At 33.4% G+C, this 16,400-nt stretch overlaps 1 long non-coding RNA gene across 1 annotated transcript; it reads left to right on the top strand.

The window, feature by feature from the left end:
• Nucleotides 1-1,430: 1,430 nt before the first annotated feature.
• Nucleotides 1,431-15,982, top strand: LOC111087283. The gene is made up of 3 exons (XR_002611991.1): nt 1,431-1,445; nt 12,236-12,239; nt 15,898-15,982. It is a non-coding gene; the product is annotated as an uncharacterized LOC111087283 (long non-coding RNA).
• The last annotated feature ends 418 nt before the right edge of the window (nt 15,983-16,400 follow it).

Here is a 16,400-nt window from a genome sequence, read left to right as displayed (position 1 = left end):
AAACCATGAACCTATACTGGGTCACCAGCAACATGTGTTAACTTTATACCACAGCTTACTAGCTAAACCTCGAACCTATACTGGGTCACCAGCAACATGTGTTAACTTTATACCACAGCTTACTAGCTAAACCTCGAACCTATACTGGGTCACCAGCAACATGTGTTAACTTTATACCACAGCTTACTAGCTAAACCATGAACCTATACTGGGTCACCAGCAACATGTGTTAACTTTATACCACAGCTTACTAGCTAAACCATGAACCTATACTGGGTCACCCAGCAACATGTGTTAAATTCAATGCTATTGACTCGGGAAGTGCGACTTTGCACTTACTACATTTCAACTATTACATAAACATCCCACAATGAGTCTAAAGAGGCGTGGGGAGGTACAAGGGGTATATTCTCTGGGGGAAGGGAATAAAATTTATGAAATAGCAGAGGCTAATTAGGTTACCGTTAAATTTTACTTTTCTTGCTTACACCATAGACACAAAGGGTTGTATTTGGAGGGGACGTGCATTTCTTCAGTATGTTCTGAAACGTTGAGAATAGTACTATGATTGTTTGTTTGTTGTTAAACACAAAGCTACACAATGGGCTATCAGTGCTATGCCCAAATGGGTATGAAAACCCGGTTTTTAGCATTACGCTGAGCCAATGAGAGGGGGATGGACAAGTAGGACTATGATATTATGTTTTAACATAATGCAGATTGACTTGAACCTCAAAAAGTTAGTCTTGATTTATAGCCAACATAATATTTAGATGTATTCTGACAACTCCAAATGTTGTTAATTCATTGTTCAAAACAAATCTTTAAGGAGAGACACAAGATTTGAGGAGAGACTTATCCTAAGCTCTAGAAATGATGGACATCCCTGCTAAAGAGTAATATTAGGAGTGAACATAACATATCAAAAGCATGATAATATTCTATAATCAGTAAAGAGTGAGCCATCGATGGTAGTTCATTATGGAGGTTAATACAGCAAAGACTAAGTCGACACTTGTACAACAATGAAAAAAGTCATTGAGGTACGTAAAACAAGGAAGTAGGAGTCAAGCCGCTATTACATTCTTGACTTAGTTACTTGTTACTTAGTGGTCATATTTCTGCAAGTGTCACATAAATAGTATTATAAGTGTAATGTAGAAACGCGATTTTGTTGTAGTATATACATTGCAGAACATTTTTAGCGTTGCTGGTATTTGATTACACGTAACCAATGTATGACATATGTTTGAAATGCCATTTTAAATCTAACCTTGGTGGAAAATGAAGTAAGACGAACTGCTTTTTATACATTCCTCTTATTTCTATTTTCAGTAACATCCTAGTCGCAAATTATTATCGCCAATTCGCAAATTTATAGATTCATTTCACTTCCAGCAGCAATTTTATTTCAACACTATATACATACATATATACATATATACGTACGAGTTCGCTGAAAATTCATTTACATAAAACTACTTTAATTTCCTTAAAAAGTGTTCAAAACAAATATTTGTTTACTACTAGTAATATAAACCCTATAGATGTCATGAAAGTTACTGCATCTTGGGTTAGGTTAAAACTTATCTTTGCATACGGGGGGTGGGGGGTAAATAGAAAATAGTTTAATTCTTACGTCTTACTTTGAAACAAACAATAAATATATATATATAACAATAATATATATACACAATAATTCAGTCGGTGTTTTGGGTCCGTTTTACTTTACCATATAGTAACCTAAGTTCATTTAGGTAACATATATATATATATATATACAATAATTAGGTTGGAGTTTTGTATATATATGCAATAATTCAGTTGGTTTCAATTGTTTTGGTAATATTTCCTTCAGCACCAACAGTATAATAACAACTATACCAACTTATAGTAGATTTTGCCTCACCATTTGCAGAGTTTACCAAAAACCTTTGGAGAGATAGTTAACAAATCTGTTTCCTTTCATTTCGCCGAAAAGTGTTAAAACAAATCTCTCTGTTTACTGCTACTACATAACTGCTACTTTAACTTTGTTAAAAAGTGTTTAAAACAAATCTCTCTGTTTACTGCTACTACATAACTGCTACTTTAACTTTGTTAAAAAGTGTTTAAAACAAATCTTTCTGTTTACTACTATTACATGACCGCTACTTTAACTTTGTTAAAAAGTGTTTAAAACAAATCTTTCTGTTTACTACTATATGACCGCTACTTTAACTTTGTTAAAAAGTGTTTAAAACAAATCTCTCTGTTTACTACTACTACATGACCGCTACTTTAACTTTGTTAAAAAGTGTTTAAAACAAATCTTTCTGTTTACTACTACTACTACATGACCGCTACTTTAACTTTGTTACAAAGTATAAAAAAAATCTCTCTGTTGTATGTTTTCTATCGGAGAAAGCTGTCACTCCATAAACTCTAATTATATAACGAGCAGAAAGATTGTCATGATGTTTAAGAAGAAGAAGAAGAAACCGGCTAATTTACATGTGGTGTCTGTGTTATTTTACTTAACCATGCCGTTTTGTTATTATGATGTATAATTAGCATTATGGTGTAAATCTAATCAGCCAAGTTGAATTTATATTTATTTATGTATTGCAGGTAGTTTGAAAGGGTTTTTATCATAAGATCATACAAACTCTGTAAATGATACTGATGTTTATTGAACCTAATGTTATATGTAGTTTACCAAGAAAAAATCACGAATCTATTTTTAAATAGGTTACCCGCATCTTTATTCAATACGTTGTTAAGTTACTCAATTGTTTACTGTAAATCAGCTGAGGGGCGTACAGGTTTTCTATATTAGTTTATTAGTTAACGTTATGCTCACATATGACCAGCCCCGTATAATTAATATAAGAAAAACATACCACCCTTCCCATTGAGCTTAGAGTGGTAAGTATATATACAATGTGAAACTGACTACAGTAATATTGTTTTTTTGTTTTTTTTAACCGTAGCAGTATTTTTCTTTACACACTTGGGTTCCACCTTCGTAAAATATCTTTAAATGCCGGATCGAAACTTTTGCATATTGAGGCATTATAGCTCATGGGTGGCATACCAGGTTTAACAATGGAATATATAGGCATTATAGCTCACGGGTGGCATACGAGGCTTAACAATATATTTTAGCGATCAGATTTGGCTATTAATCCGAAGAGTATTTCTTTATTTAAATTCAGGTATGTATCTCAGGGTTCCGCGTGCATGGAAGATACTTATGTTAAAAAGAGTCAAAACCTATGTCTGATAAGGCGTTCTAACTGAAGAATCACGCTAATTAAGTTATTCTTAAATTCATTATTTTTCAGCACATTTTTCATCTCATCCATATTATCTCGAATAAGCAAATTTAACGTTTTTATTTTTATTTTTCATCGTCATCTATTTTTAACTCCTTACTATACTTTCAGTAATCTCTAGCCATTATCTTAAGGTTTCAGGAAATCATCGTAAGATGTTATTGGGATTACGGCCGAAAGAATCGTTAACAGCGAAGGTACCCAATTTGTGAAAGAATGCAGTCTAATCTTTATAAGCAGAAACGTAAGAAAAATATATTAAATTATCTATACTGATGGCCAGGTTAATTTTCAGTTTTGCTCTAAGCACACAGCTTACTCTGATCGTAATTTATCATTATTATTTCCAAGAAATATGTGATCGTTTCAAAATTGAGCAAAATTGTAGCACAACTACTTGAATAACCTTGTAATAGTAAATTGAATCGAATCGATAATTTTAGGTGTAAATGTGAATAAACATATCCTCTTTCTGATATGTTTCCTCGATGTGCAAGTAAGTAAACAGTGTGACTATATATAAATATGTATGTGTGTTTACATCTTAAAGGCCAAAAATAAGAATCCACCCCTTCACACAAACTACAAGCTGTTCACTTAAAATGGATTACTACACGCGGAATTTCGTCATCAGAACCAACACAAGCATATATATTAAATCATGTTTTTATATTGTCAGACCCAGGCTAATTGGTTTAGTTTGACAAGCTGTTCACTTAAAATGGATTACTACACGCGGAATTTCGTCATCAGAACCAACACAAGCATATATATATATTAAATCATGTTTTTATGTTGTCAGACCTAGGCTAATTGGTTTGGTTTGTTTTAAATTTCGCGCAAAGATACACGAGGGCTATCTGCACCAGCCATTCCTAATTTAGCAGAGATAAACTAAAGCTAGTCAGTACCACCCACCGCCAACTCTTGGACTACTCTTTTACCAAAAAATACTGGGATTGACCGTCACATTATAAACCCCCAACGGCTAAAAGATCGAGCATGTTCGGTGACGAGGATTCGAGCCCGCAACACTCATATTGCAATGCGAGTGGCCTAACTATAGGTGATGCCAGGCCCTGACCCAGGTTAAGTCCATGGTTGAGATCATTTACAAATCCGTAACTACATATTTTGAAATATTCTTATTTATGTTTTATCCTTTTATGTATTACGTATTGTTGAGTGCGCTTGCGTATTACGCATTGTCGAGTCCGCTTGCAATTTCTGCTCACTTTTCATAAATATACGCACTTTATTTATGTATCATAATACGTAGTTATGTTTATATTTACTTGTATAGATCTAAGAGAAATTTATAACCTAAAAACTGTAATTTGTTGTTTAGTCCAAAGGTCTTCCATCAAATTGTAGCGAAAAAGCATTCATGAGTCCTTTTATCGACCACTTAAAGTAGGCACCGCTACGTAAGGGGCGGGACTCACTTTTGTTAAGTTCAACCGTGTTGAATGATAAATTACCATTTAGATGTACACTGGAGGCTATGTTTTGTACAAGCTGTGTTTCCGCGGCTGCGCTCTGCTACCCTAGTGATAAGTGAAAAGCCTTTGGTTTGCATCAAACAATCGGTTTCCTAAATACATCTCCACTTTCTTCTCAGGAATAATTAACTTTATCTTTACGAACTTGATTATCATAATTTTAAGTTGTCGCTACTGGTTTATTGAGAGGCCTTTTTTTTTTCTTCTTTTTTTTTTTCATGTTCAACAAGTTTACACAAAGTTCAGTTCTTGAAGCAATACAAAAAGCTTTGAGAGAATAAGTGAAAAAAAACAAACAATCCTTTGTGTTATCTGGTGCAAGACCAACATTTTACATAGGAACCTACATTAGAAAGACACATTTGACTGCGATAGTTGAAAGGGAATATATGTGGAAAGAAAACCTAAACATAAAGCTATATATACTATATTATGTAAGAGCATCACTACTGCAGTAGGGTTAGTCTTGGAAACTGTATGTTACGTATTTCTAAAGTAAACCATCAGGTATATTAATCACGCTTGGTGAGAAACGAAGAGATTGTCCTTAAACTCCAGATACAGGTATACATTTTAATATGTATTTTTTTATCCTTTTATATCGTTATATGCATGTGTGTACTTAAACAGATACAAAAATTACGTTTATCTCTTATGTTTAGATTTCGATACTATCAGAAATAAGTGCTGAAAACCTTTTATGGACTAGTTAAGAATACTGTTTTAAATTATCGCGTTTTATTACTACATTTTACTGTTTAAAGAACGTCGTTTTTCATCAGCTTTGCTCCACAATTGTTAAGTGCATAGCAAGAACTGAGTTTCAGGTACATAAAGCGTAGAATAAGGTTCCGTTCTTATTTATGTTAGAAAAATTAAAAGTTTCCTTACAAACAATATCACTTACTATTAACGTCTTGATACTCCATTTCTTCATTTTTATTTATTTTCAGTTTACTATTCTGTTTTAAAACTAAACTCTTTATAAAATGCAGCAGTAAACTGTATACTAAAGCAAAATTAGAACCGAGTTAAAATTTCGGCCCTTTTAGTCTACTCCAAATCTTTTTAATAAACCAAATTTTCAAAATTATGTTTGTTTTTTGTTCTTTTTTTTTTTAAAGTGCCTGCATGAGGTTTGTACGTAGTGTAGCAAATAATTACACTGCAACATACACTTTGGGCTTGTTCTATAGTTGATCGTGTAACTCGATTCCCGAGTAATGAAAACTGAATAATCCTAATCAATTCATTTTTATACACTTATTTAAATACAGTATTAACATTTTAAATGAAGTCCGTCAGATTGTTGACATCGGGAGTCATGTTTCATTGATGCTCTTAATGCTTAAAAATAGATCTATTAACAAAATATATTTAAAACTACCGTCTCTTTGAGTGCACACTAAAATATATAATAAATTGGTCAATAAGAGATACAACCAAATTTCTATATAACAATAAACAGTGGATCCCAGCAGTAACTAATAAGATTAATTTCAATATTAACGATATCTTTGTTTTCATTTTTTTTGTGTGAGTCATATGATATTAGAGACTTATAACAAATATAATTATAAACTCAAAAGGAATTTGATGCGTAGTTAGTTGAGGAAAATGTGGTAATTTGGGGGGGGGGGTAATATAAACGATTAATATATATGGGTAACATGTTTGAAAGTTTTAACAATCAAAATAAGTTTTCATATTTAAGATACAGTAATTAAGTCTTCTAAGATAAACAGCAAAATATTTAGAACTAAAATTTTTCTGTGAGTAGTTTTGGAAACATACTAGATACTGGCCTATTAGGGGTTTCCAGTAAAAGAGTGTAGGCCTAGGATAACATTTGACTGTACCTTGATCATTGCATGCTACTGCCTTCCTATGAGGCCTTTTGCCAATACCATTATTCATTAGGCAGGCCCGGTTACGGCACATAAAATCTTAGTTGAGCATAGATGTCGTAACCGAGGAAATTAAGGGGCTCATGCCCCCAATAATTAAATTGAAGCCCGAATATCATTGAACTATCCCACAATATTCTACTGGCAACAATATATGTACTTAGTCTTTTTCTATGTAGTCAGCTGCCGAAATATAAATACATTTCTTTGGCAGATTCTAAACAATACACTGTAAGTAACTTTTTGTGTATCTGTATAGTGTGTATACTAGTTATAATCAGAAATATTCTTATTGTTTGTATGACTTACAATTTTGCAGTACACAGCAAACAATTTAATTTGTACATTGTATGTATTCGTATGTATGATACAGTAAGTATTGTTGAATAATATTTTTCATTCCTGTCAGACAATTTTTATTCATTTACGAATGCCTTTGCCCCAATGTTTTGTACATTCCGAGGTGCCTGTTGAAATGGTATTTATAACAGGTGTTTATGAAACAAGTAATGAGGTACATAATAACATCTAATAGTAATGCGTATTTGATAGTACATCACAGTAAAACTGACGATAGTTTAAGTCACATCATTCCACATTAAAACGCGACGTAACATCTGTTTAAGTTCCTAACTACCACTTTTGGTATAGATGTTGCCGTTGTTTATCCAACCGTTTTCGATAAAAATAGCTAGTAGAAAAGCGCAAGTTTATATAACACTTATTTGAATATCTACAGGCTTATCGAACTGGAAATACATAGAGATTTGGCTCGAATTTCTGTAATGTACAGCTGAACACGACAATAACAGACGCCGATCTTTACCTGCTTTCATTTCGACCTTAGGACTTGAGCGTTGCTAGTGAAAATACATTGAAACGCGGCTTGTGCATTGTACGCTTGTGTTGGATATCGAGGGGGGCCTCGGTTGTTGCGACTGCTTTCAGTGCCGAAAAAGGATAAAGAAACTGAATTCGATTGGTAAAATGGCGTCTTTTCAGGGCTCCATGAAAGCTTGCCAGATCTCAGTAAGTATAGGAGCATTTAGGTAGATAGAACTTTCATTCATGTCTAAAGTTTCTGAAACGCAAGCACATCTAGGCTAGTTTGTGAAAATCCATCGGTTTGAGAGGATGCGTGGTTAGTTGGTGTCTATATTCAACTATTTAGCAAACTTGAAGACTATAAGCCAGTTGGCCTAACAATGACAATAAATATGGAATACTGTCCACTTTCTCTTGTAATAATTCTCGTGTAGCCACCAGAGAATTAACAAGAACTAGCGGTTATGGACAAGAACTCAGGTCAGTGATGTTACATCATGTGGTTTATAAAACTGGTCATCAATTCAAGCTGTCTCATCTCTTTACTTACTATGTGTCTAGCCCTACGGCAAAGTTGGTGTCTGTCTTTAGTTATACAACAAAACCAAATGATTGCCGCTAGATTCCCCCCCCCCCTTGAGAGGAATCACTTTTTTTTTCGTTCCTTTGAGTACAGAAGCAAACACAAAAGTTAGCTCATAGCCTCTCACTGAATCCAGCGAGACCACATTAGCGATTTTACACTTCGTCCAACTATCGTGAGGGGTCTGAGAGAAATTTGTATTGAGTATAATAGACTACGTGCTTTTTATAGGATAATTAGAAGACACTTAAAAAACACTGGCGTGCCTCAGCCATTATCCTCTATGTGACAAGTCAACGACATATAGGAGTCGGTACGATTGGTCAGAAAGACAACGCCAACGAAAGAATATCTCGCCAGCAGATGTCATCTTAGAGACTCATATTATGTATGAAAGGAAATATGACCACTAGTTTAAAAAAATTGGTAAGAGAATCTACAATAAATGTATATAGCATAGAATAATACAAGTGTCCACTATATATATATTAATATTTTTTGTTGTAAATCATAGTCTTATAATAATACTTTCATTTGTGTGTTACACACTGATGTAAACCAAACGGTAAATGTACATATATATATATACTAACTAATTATCAAGAACCTTGATGTTATTCCTACCATTTCTACTGTTGTAGTCAAACAATAGCAGCTGTTGTGTATCTGTCTAAGGAACTAGTCAGTTGGTCCCAAAAGGTAGTCAAACAATAGCAGCTGTTGTGTATCTGTCTAAGGAACTAGTCAGTTGGTCCCAAAAGGTAGCCAATATTGATAGTTACAAATAAAATTGAAAGGAATAGGTAGTTTTAGACATAATTGTTTGATTGTTGGTTTGTTTCGGATATTTGCGAAAAGATACGCAAGAGCTATTTACGTTTCTCGTCCCTAATTGAAGTGTTTGTTTGTTTTATTGTTAAATGCAAAACTACACAATGGGATATGTCTGCGCTGAGCCCATCACAGGCATAGAACCCATAATTTTAGGGTTATAAACTCTGAAATTTACCGCTGAGCTATCGGGAGCATATTTAACTGATAAATTAGATGGAGGGTAACTAGTTAACAGCACCCATCGCCAACTCTTGGCTACTTTCATTGATTAATGGAATTTCACCGTCACTCTTATAACACACCCACGGCTCCAAACTGCCAAACGCGATTGTGCTGCAACGGGACGCGAACCTCGGATTCACAATCTGACAGGCTAATTAGTAGACAGAAAATACAAGAATAAAGTGGTGCATAAAAATTCACTGATAATCAAATCTGATACTGAGTCACGTGCAAATATCACGTCTTTATATTGACCTCTGAACTCTATAAGAAATACGCTTTCAAGTCAAGTATCAATCCATTATCAAGCATAAGCGAATTAATACCGTTACCAGATTTGGTTGCTATATATAAAGCATTCTATAAATACACATATATTACAAATTAGTAACCCAACCTAATATTTAGCTTCTAATTACAATGAATTATCTTATTACCAGGCGCAAATTAAGTCAAACTTAATAGTCTAACAGATTTTAAATTCTTTAACCACGAATTGTAAATAACCATGTCAAAACAAAGTGTTATCCAGAAATGATCAGATGTGATCCAATAATTCAATATGAGATTAAATAAGATCCCCAAGATCTCGCAGGGAATTTTCAATAGCAGATATAAGTTACTTCATTGTGAATTGACTAAGATAACAATACTTATTTATATAGGATAATACTTGCTTCAGACTGACAATTAAGATTTTTTTTAAGGTCTGTTTTTACTTGAAAACATAAAGTTCTCGTGTATTTTTGTCTAACTGTAGAAAAGACAATGATAAGATGTTATATATTTACTAGAAAACTGAGAAGTAAATGAATAAACAGGAAAAGGCATTAGACGATATAACGAACTCGGGATTTTTGTAGATAGCGCAAAAAACAACAACTAAAAGTTAATTTATCAGCATTTTATGATACAGCATTTAATCTGTAAACGATATATTTTCAAGTGTAAACAAAAAACAAAATATACAAACCGTTAATTTACATGCAAAAACAAAAAACTCTCTCATATTAAAATATAGACAAGTAGACATAAACAGACCGGTAGGCAGGAGGATATGTGATCCGAATTTAGAACATAATTAATTTTGGTATACTTTTAATATGGGGGATTTTAACAAAACTAATATCAATTGTTTGGTGTATTTTTGTTGTTATTTATTAGTAGAATAAGTCTTTATAACTAACTAAAGACTTTGTTATTACAGTTTGATCGGGCTTACAGCTATTCGATAATTGTTTATACATAACCCATTAGAGCTTATCAAACATCATGTTGAAATAAACAACAAAACTCTTGAAAGAAGTTGCCACATACTGTATAGTTTGAGTTGTTGAATTTCACGCAAAGCTACTCGAGAGCTATCTGTGCTAGCCGTGTCTAATATAGCAGTGATAGACTAGAGGAAAGACAGCTAGTCAACACCACCCACCCCCAACTCTTGGGCTACTCTTTTAACGACGAATAGTGGAACTGGTCATACAATTATAACGCCTTCACGATTTAAGGAGCGAGCATGTTCGGCAGCTAGGATTCGAACCCGCGACCCTCAGATTGCGAGTCGAGCGCCCTAATCACCAGGCCATGTCAGGCCCTCAGACTTTATTGACTAGTACTATAAGAATTAAGTGCGAGGAGCATTCATTGCTCCGTTTAGGAATATTTTACGGTAAAACATCGCGAGGTAATAAAATATAAATTAATGTTATTTCTTCTTATAGCAACACACAGTGCATTTTAGGTTAGCGTAGTGTTCCTTTTAATTGTCATTATGGGATTAAACACTACAGTTAACGACATTCACCAGAAAATATGCTATCTCAGTGACAGTGCATTCATTATATATAATCTTTAGTAAGTAAGCCTTCTCGAATTCAGAATTTCAATCATTTCAATCAGCTATACGTTTTAAACACAACAGACGTTATAATAAACTTCAGAAGCTCATTCCTGTAACGTCAAATAAGGACTGCACAAACAAAAATACGAGAATTTTTCTACGTTAAAGATATACTCATATTATAACCATATCATATTCGAGACATTGCTCACAAATTTACAAACTCATTCCTGTAACGTGAAATAAGGTCTGCATAAACAAAAATACGAGAATTTTTCTACGTTAAAGATATACTCATATATATTATAACCATATCATATTCAAGACATTGCTCACAAATTTACAAACTCATTCCTGTAACGTCAAATAAGGACTGGACAAACAAATATACGAGAATTTGTCTACGTTAAAGATATACTCATATATATTATAACCATATCATATTCAAGACATTGCTCACAAATTTACAAACTCATTCCTGTAACGTCAAATAAGGACTGGACAAACAAATATACGAGAATTTGTCTACGTTAAAGATATACTCATATATATATTATAACCATATCATATTCGAGACATAAATTTACGTACCTCATATTTAAGTCATTTATTAATTAAAGAATTATTGAAGTGAAACGAAATTGGTAATTTTAAAAGTGATAACTAACTCACAATCCTTCTTAAAGCCAATGAATTTTAAATGTGTGAAAATAATAATTTAATTTGATATGTCCGATATACCCAGTTTACTCCATTCTACACTTCGGCAAATACAAATAATTCAGTTGTCACAACAATATTTATATTAGGCATTATTAGCTGTTGTTACAACAATATTTATATTGGACATTAATAGTTGTTGTCTCAACCATATTTATATAAGTCATTAATTGCTGTTGTTACAACCATATTTATATTGGGCATTATATTTATTATGCTTTTATCACGATCTATTTAATTCCAGTTTTCGCTATTACGTGAATAATCTTAAAGTACGTACATATTACCAATTTGTTCATCATTATTGCTATTAAAGAGTTACTGGTTCATGCTATATTTGTTCGTTACATTTTATTCTTGCATTTTTTACTCGATGTTAATAAACAGGTTTACCACAGTTCATTCAGTACATCAAGTCGATTTCTATATCTTTGTCATCGTTTAGCAAATTGCATATCTGATTTCTGACAACACAAAACGTTCAGCAAAGTGAAACACGCAAAATTCCCGTGTTAAGGAAGATCTACATGTGTATTCCTTGTTTGTAATCTTGTAGACACCGTAAAAACTGGTGTCAGTCAGTATAGATGTTCACGCGCTAACAAGATATGTTTTTTATACATTAGAGTTTTGTTTCAATTTATTTAACCTATAAGTCAGCGAAATTAGATCTAACGCCAACATTAATTAGAGAAATTTATCCATATCTAACACTTTATCTCGTAAAGAGGGTAGGGGGAGACCAAAAGTTGTAATTATGTATTTATAACGTTGTCCATTCTCTCATTAGTCAATCATTAAATCACCGTCTCGTCACAGAATGTTAAGTCTTCACAGCCTCACCCACTCATCAGCTTTATCGTCTACCGCGTGCAAATGGTACAGCACGTGCATACTCTCGGTTCCATTACTCTAGATGTTCTTTGACATTAGATTCCCTTGGTTCGGGATCGCTCCTGTCATTTATTGATACTGAGTCCCCATTCCGTATATTTCTTTTTCCATATCCCCAGTGGCTTGAACTGCCGGTGACTCCATATTAGCTTGCTCTGTCGGGAGGGGCTTAACTACTTGAATTTAGGATTAATTCATAGATCCTAACCCATCTTTAGTACTTGAACTGCCAATGATTACATACTAATTTGCTACGTAAGAAGGAATTACTGCGTGTATTTACAATTAATTCATAGATCCTAACCCATCTTTAGTACTTGAACTGCCAATGATTACATACTAATTTGCTACGTAAGAAGGAATTACTGCGTGGATTTACAATTAATTCATAGATCCTAACCCATCTTTAGTACTTGAACTGCCAATGATTACATATTATTTGCTACGTAAGAAGGAATTACTGCGTGGATTTAGAATTAATTCATAGATCCTAACCCATCTTTAGTACTTGAACTGCCAATGATTACATATTAATTTGCTAGGTAAGAAGGAATTACTGCGTGGATTTACAATTAATTCATAGATCCTAACCCATATTTAGTACTTCCTAGAGCTTTAGTTTTACGGTGTGATTAAGTGTGGAACTACAGCGAGGGAGAAGTCTTTATCAGGCAGGCGGTAGCACTGCTTATGTAGGGATGGCTCGGATTGTTCATCAAAATGATATTTAAATATCTCCTCAACAGGTCATCAGAACTTTACAATAATATACAGTGTTTCCTTTTATAATAATATCTATATAATGACTGAGTCACAAATTCTGGGAATGTCTGTAAATTCATAGCAAAAAGTTTGAATTTCTTGTTCTTCTTTCTTCTGCTTCTTTTTTATCACATGATAACTCAAAAACCAAAACAATGTTGTCAACCAATTTCACTGAAGTGACATATTTTCAAACGGAGTGTCCGCTTTTATAAGTATCACTAATAACAAACAGTAATTTTGTTAAAAATCACAATACCCCTTAAAGTCAGCTTTTCTACAGAAAATTTACTCTTCCTTTAAAAAGTTCAAATAAAGGGTGAAACAGGAATAACCAGCCAATAATAGATAAACAATAAATATTACAGTTAGGACATCATTGTATTTAGAACTCGGTTATAAATACAACCTTCCTATGTCCATTGAAACAATGCATTAAAGCAAACAAGCAAAAAAAAAAATGCCAATGCTATCCCTAGTATCCTGTTTGCATTGTTTTTGGAGGATTAATATCAGCCATCCCTACATTTACTTCCTTTTATGAAAAGTGTTTTGTTTTACTTGTAATTCTAAGCGTTATCAGTACCAGCTGGCTAGGTACCGAAACAAAATGGAATCCCCCCACCGCAAAAATGAACAAAATGGCCCGTCTAGATTCTAGAACAAAGACATGTCATGGTAAAGTTAAAAGTATGATTTCAACACTTCGTTATGTTTAAGTTATACGAGAAATAAAAGTATTTATATATATAAATTGTAATCCTCGAATTAACAATAAGAGAACAAAGCAACTGTCAAGCATGAAAGCATAAGTAAAGGAAAATTATTTCTAAAACTAGGTACTTATTAAACCTTATGATAATCAAACGTGTGTGTATGTGTATATTTATATAGATTGTTATGCCAAAAGTTTAAATGTGAATAAAGTATACACATTGTTGATATTTGTATTGTTAGCCGAAAGTGTCGATATAAGTTTGCAGGTGTTGTATAATAACAGTTAGGAAAAGGATTATAATACGTCTGGAAGCTTTAAAGGAATTTGCCCACATGTTTTGGAGCATGCGCGAAGACGATGCTTTCATCTGTTAAATCAGTTCTTTTTCCAACCCATCGTGTTTGTGATACTTGTGATAATTTAACCGGCAGTAGCCTCGCAGATTAAGTTGTCATTACTAGTAAAAAGAGTTGGATCAATTACTGATTAAATAACTGATAAAAATTAAATCAACAGATACTAAAATAAATGATGAGCCCTGGTCTAGAGCCAAAGGCTTCGTCGGCACATACTGTGGCATAGCCAGCATCAAATGGATGTGGATGCATACATGCGAAGCCTTGGGGGGGGGGGGGGGTCTGGGGGCAAGCAGTTATAATCAGTGATATATTGAAATAAAATTTGAATGAATGAAAGGGTAGACATTACTTATATATTTTATATTTATGCATTAAATATATATTGTATATATATATCTTTTTAAAAAATGGTAGCTGTGCCACTGACTGGATATCACAGAAGTAGTGTGCTTGGTATATTATAAGATATTCCTCTTTGCTTCCACTCATAAGTTCTTAGGAATGATACACTACAAGTCGAGTTACTGTATACACTTAAAAGTAAGTTTATTATGCCTGCTTATGAGTTGAAATGTTTACAGGATAATCTAGATTTGAGATAATGTGGAGATATGATTATACATCAAAGTTTCGAAGAAGACGAAGAAAACATATCATTATTTTATATTACTGATATACAGGGTGAGACATAATTATGTGCCCAGCCGAAATATTGTCCTATTTAACTGATATTTGGGGATTTTACTCGCCCTCACGTATAAGTACAAGTCCCCAACTTTTGGCCTTCATGAAATGTAGCCTCCGCATGTTCTCTACAGGTACTGGCCGTCTAGAGAAATGATTTCTGAACTTGGCTGGCATCTCGGCGATAAAACCAGTCAGCGCCAGGCTGACGACAAGTTTTCCCGCTTCTTCGGTGTCTCTCTATGTATCCTTGTTCCCTACTTGTGGATACACAAAATAAATACGAAAGTTAAAGAAACAAATTCCAGTGACTTAGAAGAAGCATGTCCAAATATCGTCCATATTTGATTAATGTTTCCAGATGATATACAAGTTTTCTCACCCTATACTTAAAGCACCATGATGTTTTAGATTGGATTTCAAAGTAGAACAAGAAATATAACTTTTAGATTGTAAGATTTTTAGTTATTAAAAGATCAAGAGTTTTACAGAAAACAAGTGATAAAAATTGTATGTCACTTTATCTAGTAAAAGCTTTAATAATTCTGCAATTAAAGCGAAATGTTAATTAGCTTCTAAAAGCAATACTTATATATATATATATGTGTGTGTGTGTGTATAGAAAATTAATACGTAAACAGTTAAACAAAAATTAACATTAAAAGGAAGGACTGCGTTAAAAACAGCAAATCCAAACCTGTGATAAACGACATTTTAATGAACAAAACAGAACAGACTCAAACAAAAAACGAAATTGAAGAAGCTGCATAATTAAAAGGATCCCATGGGTACAGGCTATAATGTGGGATTTAAAAGACATACCGCTGTGCCACTGGGGGCAAGTGAAGAGTTAAACTTGGGTCAGAAGTTAAGATTTGATTTCCTCTATAGCAAGGCTAAATGAATTCAGTTGCCTGAGAAAAACGTACATGTAGCAATCACATAAGAAACTGGTTGAATAGACATATAAAATATTGAGATTTCGTTGCGGGTGGACGTGACGGATTGATTATTAATTAAATATAAGTAACAGCAATTCCAATTATACGTGGAAGGAGTTCTCAGTAATAGCAACTGAATATTTAGGATAGTTATATAGAATATATATATATTCTGCAGTTACGCTTCCTTTGTATATATAAATTGACACCTTCATATTGTTTGTATAATGTTTGTTTCTTTTAGAGCAAAACTAGACTGGGATACCTACTGTATCCACCACGGGGAATCAAA

The sequence above is a fragment of the Limulus polyphemus genome, unplaced genomic scaffold (assembly GCF_000517525.1).
Source record: "Limulus polyphemus unplaced genomic scaffold, Limulus_polyphemus-2.1.2 Scaffold1958, whole genome shotgun sequence".
In the NCBI taxonomy this organism is placed as follows: domain Eukaryota; kingdom Metazoa; phylum Arthropoda; class Merostomata; order Xiphosura; family Limulidae; genus Limulus; species Limulus polyphemus.
Note: the sequence above shows the minus strand (reverse complement) of the source record. Positions and strands in the feature narration are given on the sequence as shown.